General features: G+C 36.8%; 1 protein-coding gene across 2 annotated transcripts in view; it reads left to right on the top strand.

The window, feature by feature from the left end:
- The window catches only part of LOC110459688, a 60,219-nt gene that overhangs the window by 33,079 nt on the left and 17,610 nt on the right, over positions 1-9,530 (top strand). The window lies entirely within an intron of this gene.

A 9,530-nucleotide genomic window follows, 5' to 3' on the forward strand; every position in this document is an offset into this window, starting at 1 on the left:
TGGTACCTACATGTCCTACACTATATTGTGGTACTTACTACACTGTATTGAGGTACCTACATGTCCTACACTTTATTGTGGTACCTACATGTCCTACACTATATTGTGGTACTTACTCCACTATATTGTGGTACGTAAATGTCCTACACTGTATTGTGGTACTTACTACACTATATTTTGGTACCTACATGTCCTACACTGTATTATGGTACCTACATGTCCTACACTATATTGTGGTACTTACTCCACTGTATTGTGGTACTTACTACACTGTATTGTGGTACTTACTACACTGTATTAAGGTACTTACTACACTATATTGAGGTACTTACTACACTATATTGTGGTACTTACCACACTATATTGTGGTACTTACTACCCTGTATTGTGGTACTTACTACACTATGTTGTGGTACCTACTACACTATATTGTGGTACCTACATGTCCTAAACTATATTATGGTACTTACTACACTATATTGTGCTACGTACATGTCCTATACTATATTGTGGTACTTACTACAGTATATTGTGTTACGTACATGTCCTATACTATATTGTGGTACTTACTACAGTATATTGTGTTACGTACATGTCCTATACTATATTGTGGTACTTACTACACTGTATTTTGGTACCTACATGTCCTACACTATATTGTGGTACTTACTCCACTGTATTGTGGTACTTACTACACTATGTTGTGGTACCTACTACACTATATTGTGGTACCTACACGTCCTACACTTTATTGTGGTACTTACTACACTATGTTGTGGTACCTACATGTCCTACACTATGTTGTGGTACCTACATGTCCTACACTATATTATGGTACCTACATGTCCTACACTGTATTGTGGTACTTCCTACACTATATTGTGGTACCTACATGTCCTACACTGTATTGTGGTACTTACTACACTATATTATGGTACCTATATGTCCTACACTGTATTGTAGTACCTACATGTCCTACACTATATAGTGGTACTTACTACACTGTATTGTGGTACTTACTACACTGTATTTTGGTACCTACATGTCCTACACTATGTTGTGGTACCTACATGTCCTACACTGTATTGTGGTACTTACTACACTATATTGTGGTACTTACTACACTGTATTGTGGTACTTACTACACTGTATTATGATACTTACTACACTATGTTGTGGAACCTACATGTCCTACACTGTATTGTGGTACCTACATGTCCTACACTATATTATGGTACTTCCTACACTGTATCGTGGTACTTACTACACGGTATTGTGGTACCTACTACACTATATAGTGGTACTTACTACACTGTATTGTGGTACTTACATGTCCTACACTATATTGTAGCTACACTATATTATGGTACCTACATGTCCTACACTGTATTGTGGTACCGATATGTCCTACACTGTATTTTGGTACCTACATGTCCTACACTATGTTGTGGTACTTACTACACTGTATTGTGGTACTTACTACACTGTATTGTGGTACTTACTACACTGTATTGTGGTACCTATATGTCCTACACTATATTGTGGTACCTACATGTCCTACACTATGTTGTGGTACCTACATGTCCTACACTGTATTGTGGTACCTATATGTCCTACACTGTATTTTGGTACCTACATGTCCTACACTATGTTGTGGTACCTACATGTCCTCCACTGTATTGTGGTACCTATATGTCCTACACTATATTGTGGTACTTACTACACTGTATTGTGGTACTTACACCCCTATATTGTGGTACTTACTACACTTTATTGTGGTACTTACTACACTGTATTGTGGTACTTACTACACGGTATTGTGGTACCTACTACACTATATTGTGGTACTTACTACACTGTATTGTGGTACTTACCCCCCTGTATTTTGGTACCTACATGTCCTTCACAATATTGTGGTACTTACTAGACTATATTGTGGACTGTATTGTGGTACTTACTAGACTATATTGTGGTACTTACCACACTATATTATGGTACTTACTACACTACACTATATTGTGGTCCTTACTAGACTATATTGTGGTACTTACTCACTATATTGTGGTACCTACTACACTATATTGTGGTCCCTACATGTCTTACACTATATTGTGGTAACTACATGTCTTACACTATATTGTGGTACTTACCACACTATATTGTGGTACTTACTATACTATATTGTGGTACTTACCACACTATATTATGGTACCTACATGTCCTACACTATATTGTGGTACCTACATGTCTTACACTATATTGTGGTACTTACTACACAATATTGTGATACTTACTACACTATATTATGGTACTTACTACACTATATTGTGGTACTTACTACACTATATTGTGGTACCTACATGTCCTACACTATATTGTGGTACTTACTAGACTATATTGTGGTACTTACTATACTATATTGGGTACCTACATGTCCTAAACTATATTATGGTACTTACTACACTATATTGTGGTACCTACATGTCCTACTATTCTATTATGGCCCTTTCCCGAGGGAACTGTTCTGTTATAGTGTTGTCTGGGGAGGTATAGTGCCCGAGCCGTTAGGCGAGGGCACTATACCTCCCCAGACAACACTATAAGAGAACTGTTCCCGAGGGAAAGGGTCATAATAGATTTAGTACATCACATGACTGTACTAACTGTGACTGCAAATTGTGTCGCCTGCTTCGTTTTCATACATTGCTGAGCCTCTGCAAAGCAATCGGCATTCCCGGTCCCGAATCTCGAAGCCATTTTGGCAGACGACAACAATGAACTGAAAGTAGAATATGTACAGCGCCCCCTAGGAGAAGGGGCGCAACTCTTGGCGTCACGCTACTTTTCCCGCAGTCTCAGCGGTCCAAAAAAAAGGTATAGTGCCCGTCTCCAGGTATAGTTCCCGTCGTCAAGGGCGGATGCTAACTATACCAAATAGAGCAAGGGTAGTTATCCAATAGCTATCCTAGTAATTATCATGTGATGTACTAAACTATATTATGGTACCTACATGTCCTACATTATATTGTGGTACTTACTATACTATATTGTGGTACTTACTTCACTTTATTATGGTACTTACTTCACTATATTGTGGTACTTAATATACTATGTTGTGGTACCTACTATACTATATTGTTGTACTTACTACATATATTGTGGTACTTACTACACTATATTGTGGTACTTACTACACTATATTGAGGTACCTACATGTCCTATACTATATTGTGGTACTTACTACACTATATTGTGGTACCTACATGTCCTTCACAATATTGTGGTACTTACTATACTATGTTGTGGTACTTACTACACTATATTGTGGTACTTACTACACTATATTGTGGTACTTACTATACTATGTTGTGGTACTTACTACACTATATTGTGGTACTTACCACACTATATTGTGGTACTTACTACACTGTATTGTGGTACTTACATGTCCTACACTATATTGTAGTACTTACTACACTATATTGTGGTACCTTCATGTCCTACACTATATTATGGTACTTACTACACTATATTGTGGTACCTACATGTCCTATACTATATTGTGGTACCTATATGTCCTACACTATATTGTGGTACCTACTACACTATATTGTGGTACTTACTACACTATATTGTGGTACTTACTACACTGTATTGTGGTACTTACATGTCCTACACTATATTGTAGTACTTACTACACTATAGTGTGGTACCTTCATGTCCTACACTATATTATGGTACTTACTACACTATATTGTGGTACCTACATGTCCTATACTAGATTGTGGTACCTTTATGTCCTACACTATATTGTGGTACCTACTACACTATATTGTGGTACTTACTACACTATATTGTGGTACTTACTATACTATATTGGGTACCTACATGTCCTACACTATATTGTGGTACTTACTACACTACATTGTGGTACCCACATGTCCTACACTATATTATGGTACCTACATGTCCTACACTATATTGTGGCACTTACTACACTATATTGGGTACCTAAATGTCCTACACTATATTGTGGTACATACTTCACTATATTGTGGTACTTACTACACTATATTGTGGTACTTACTACTCTATATTGTGGTACTAACTACACTATATTGTGGTACTTACTATACTATGTTGTGGTACTTACTACACTATATTGTGTTACTTACTACACTATATTGTGGTTCTTACTATGCTATATTGTGGTACTTATTTCACTATATTGTGGTGCTTACTACACTATATTGTGGTACCTACCACACTATATTGTAGTACTTACTACACTATATTGTGGTACCTACATGTCCTACACTATATTGTGGTACTTACTACACTATATTGTGGTACCCACATGTCCTACACTATATTATGGTACCTACATGTCCTACACTATATTGTGGTACTTACTATACTATATTGTGGTACTTACTTCACTATATTGTGGTACTTACTACACTATATTGTGGTACTTACTATACTATGTTGTGGTACTTACTACACTATATTGTGGTACTTACTACACTATAGTGTGGTACTTACTATACTATGTTGTGGTACTTACTACACTATATTGTGGTACTTACTACACTATAGTGTGGTACTTACTATACTATATTGTGGTACTTACTACACTATATTGTGGTACTTACTACACTATATTGTGGTACTTACTATACTATATTGTGGTACTTATTTCACTATATTGTGGTACTTACTACACTATATTGTGGTACCTACCACACACTTTATTGTAGTACTTACTACACTATATTGTGGTATCTACATGTCCTACACTATATTGTGGCACTTATTACACTATATTGTGGTACCAACTACACTATATTGTGGTACTTACTATACTATGTTGTGGTACTTACTACACTATATTGTGGTACCTACCACACACTTTATTGTATTACTTACTACACTATATTGTGGTATCTACATGTCCTACACTATATTGTGGTACATACATGCCCTACACTATATTATGGTACCTACTACACTATATTATGGTACCTACATGTCCTACACTATATTGTGGTACTTACTACACTATATTGTGGTACCTACATGTCCTACACTATATTGTAATACTTACTATACTATATTGTGGTACTTACTACACTATATTGTGGTACTTACTGTACTATATTGTGGTACTTACTAAACTCTATTGTGGTACTTACTACACTATATTGTGGTACTTACTATATTATGTTGTGGTACTTACTACACTATATTGTGGTACTTACTACACTATATTGTGGTACTTACTATACTATATTGTGGTACTTACTACACTATATTGTGGTACTTACTACACTATATTGTGGTACTTACTATACTATATTGTGGTTCTTACTTCACTATATTTTGGTACTTACTACACTATGTTGTGGTACCTACCACACTATATTGTGGTACTTACTACACTATATTGTCGTACTTACTCACTATATTGTGGTACTTACTACACTATATTGTGGTACCTACCACACTATATTGTGGTACTCACTACACTATATTGTGGTACTTACTACACTATATTGTGGTACCTACATGTCCTACACTATATTGTGGTACTTACTACACTGTATTGTCACATGATAATAGTGTCCAGTTTACAATAGAACTGTAATTAGAATGTTACCAAACATAATCATATATCGTATGGATCACATAGATTTGAGATTTACGTTAATACAACCATTGTCATTGATTGTGAAATATTAACTAATTCCGACCCCTACACAAGTAAGAACTTGCTTCGGGTTAGTAATATATCTGTTGGAATGTGAAGTAATTTGCAAAGTTATACTACAAAGATGTTAAATTCCCCGTACGTTTTGTTTATTTATTCATTTTCTAATGTTTTCCTTCGCAGTAGATTTAGTGCGATTTATGGATTATTTGTTCGTCTTTCTGAACTTGTGTAACCGAAGTACAATACTTGGTTTATCACAATTGATATATTGACCGAAAACCTCATTAACTGATTATCAGATCGTTATTTTCAAGGCTGTCATTAACAAATAGTCGTTTGCTTCAGAATTGTTCAGGTGTCTGTGCTTTAACATAGATAATATGAGCTGGACGGTCCAGATTGGAGGATGTAGTGATAAGAGCGATAACGTACAGGCATTTGAGAGGAACGTGCTTGTTGCGAACTCAGATCACCCGATTAATCTCAGTATAAGTTATTGTAATAATTCGAGCAGGATTTACAAAAGTTGAATCAAAACTGATCCTTATTTGTTCAGTTATTTTCACCACATGCACTTTCTTCTGGCACGATAAGATAAGCTGCTGGAATACGCCCACCAGCTAAACAAGCTATGTTGTAGAAGACAAAAGAGAATAGATCAAAAGAAGGACAGGGACCTAAACTATATACAAATACCTAACATTAATTCACCATAAAATATACAAATATTCTGAGAAACACTAAATGTACCAAGGTGATCCATATCACCATATGTTACGGGCGCTGTGTCATCTGGCCATATCTTACATGGAATATTGATCCTCTGACATCCTTTAGTGACAATACAACCGTGGAAGGGACGGGGGTCCTTGTTATGGTTTGGAGGCCCGAGTAAACTATTGTTACACATACAACCGAATGTGATACATATCTTGGCTGTTTTCTAGTTGTAGGTTGGTCAATAATCAATGACAAGTACATCACTGATGGTAAACCCGGAGGGATTATTTCTCCAAGAGACCATTTATCCAGCCTCGTCACAAATAACAGTATTTTAGTGCTATATTGTACATCTTCAGTGACACGTTTGGTTATCCCTCTATAGCTATAATTCAATTTCATCCTTAAGTGGCTCGACCTTCATATTGGCGAAATATTGTGTTACAAGTAATAATTTAATTCACTAGGTGTCTCACCTCTCTATCGACGATCTCTGGACACAGAGCCTTGCGTGTGGCCCTGCTGTGTGGCACTGCCCACTCTTGTCACTCCTGAAGCTTCGTACAATAGTATGTTCTCATGGTGTCATTTATCTATTTCTCCATTAAAATGGACTGTGGGACGTCATTAGCTTACTGACAGAATTAAAAAAAGAAAACAATATATGATATCTGATATCTTTTACATTTTCCAACCTAAGAGAACAATTATAAGTTCCATGGGGATGAATCAGTTCCTTTTACATCATCAAAATCCAATACACAAATATCCCCGCAAACACTTTTATAAATTATCACTTTAAATATTGACTGAACTGGGTGTAAACTAACAAGGCTTAAAACAACACTATCTATACGTATCCCACGCTAACGTTGTGGCTTTTATTGCCAATCCATATTATTGCATTATGATTGCAATTGAAATATCACCGATTTGCAAAATAAGCAAAACACAAAAAAAGTTGTGCATATAAAAAGCATTTCATTTAATCAAAATTTGTCTGGTTTGGTCGGGGGTCGAGAAAAGAATACACCTGTTGTTCCCCACTGCATGTATCGTAAGTCAATAATCAATGACAAGTACATCACTGATGGTAAACCCGGAGGAATTATTTCTCCAAGAGACCATTTATCCAGCCTCGTCACAAATAACAGTAGTTTAGTGCTAGATTGTACATCTTCAGTTACACGTTTGGTTATCCCTCTATAGCTATAACTCAATTTCATCCTGGCTCGACCTACATATTGGCGAAATATTGTGTTACAAGTAATAATTTAATTCACTAGGTGTCTTACCTCTCTATCGACGATTTCTGGACACAGAGCCTTGCGTGTGGCCCTGCTGTGTGGCACTGCCCACTCTTGTCACTCCTGAAGCTTCGTACAATAGTATAGTTTCATGGCGTCATTTATGAGGGCACCCCCTGCAGAATTGGGAATTCGCTTTGATGCCCTCTACCTGGGAACACAAAAGCGACCAAAATAAATCTGCTGCACCCATTGCAATATTTGGGATCTCTATATTTCTTTCTACTTCTAACTATCTATTTATTCCTTGCGCAATACGTCGCATTTTGGTTTTACTGTTTTCCTCCAATGTGAGGAAGGCAAAGGGTTCTGTCCCCACACCGGGACATACATCAGTCCTTAAAAAGGGTACTTGTTATTCCCTCAGCAATTAGGGGGATGGCAACGACTGATTCACCCGTTGTCAGTATAATGTGACCGACTTTATAATGTTATATCACTGAATTACCCATGCCGAAGACACCCAACACAGCATTCCGCCCGATCACATTATACTGACAACGGGAAAGCGGTTAAACATTGTCGGTCAGTTGATTATAACTGTTACATTACTGTTATGATTCAAATCTGTTAATGCTTGGTTGGCTTTATCTGTTGGAAATAATCTTCGCGGCCTGGCACAGTAGCCGAACTCACAGTTTAAGTGAACTGAACATCCGCTTTCTAAGGCAAATAGTATGTCATACATAAACGATATCGCCGATAAAACGGTTATCAAATCTAAAAACTGGTCACTTAATAAAGCTATGATATATTTTATAAACAATTCGTTTGCTATTGATGTATTTTGACATCTTTACACATTTCAACCTTTTGTTTCGGGTTTTTATGTATTCAGTTTTTTGTGAATGTCTATTTTGTACCTTGTTGTTTGGCCCTAAATGACTCAAATTGTCGATGGGCATTAAAACAATACAAAAAGCAAATACAAATACTGTTACACATACTGTTTAAGCTTGACATACATTACATTAACGCTGATATATATGGGATTATCTTAAGAATCAGCTGCAAAGAAACTAAGCAAGTACCTACTAGTTTATGCCATTCAGTGTGTCCATTCAAAATAGCCAAAGTAAATATGAATTGAGCCCTAAGGCCTTTTCGTCCATTTTGGACACATCAGTGATACTACAGACTAAAGGAATAATGTCTATCGTGTTCAGAATTATATCTATAAATATATTAAAGGGGGAAAGTGCATGAATAAATTCCAGCTACAAGATAATGGCTTTTGTAGGGGACTGAAATACTGGAAGCATAGTCACAAAGGATGTGAAGCAAATTAAACAAAGTAGAACCAGACACTCACTTGGCAGTCCTGGATAACCGTTGTCGTGACACTTGATTCCATATCGTCAATATACCGACCGTGGGTGGGTTTTTGTTCTTATGTAAATCTTGTTTCTATGTTGTAGCTGCATTAGGAATAAAAATGATGTAATAATCATCATATAATCGGTCAATATTTACCGTAGCTAAGCAATAATCTTTCGTCTTAATTTCTTTGTCATTCCAAACAAAGTGTTTCACTATATTTCGTGTCATTTTAACTTGATACTTTAAGTCAATATCAGAATGACGTAGTCTATTAGCACAACTGCAGCTTCCGCGAGGGTGTTACCCTGGTAACGGCGATGGTGTTCACCTGGACACGGCGATGGTGTTCCCCTGGACACGGCGATGGTGTTACCCTGGTAACGGCGATGGTGTTCACCTGGACACGGCGATGGTGTTCACCTGGACACGGCGATGGTGTTCCCCTGGACACGGCGATGGTGTTCCCCTGG

This window comes from Mizuhopecten yessoensis, unplaced genomic scaffold (genome assembly GCF_002113885.1).
Source record: "Mizuhopecten yessoensis strain PY_sf001 unplaced genomic scaffold, ASM211388v2 scaffold10185, whole genome shotgun sequence".
In the NCBI taxonomy this organism is placed as follows: domain Eukaryota; kingdom Metazoa; phylum Mollusca; class Bivalvia; order Pectinida; family Pectinidae; genus Mizuhopecten; species Mizuhopecten yessoensis.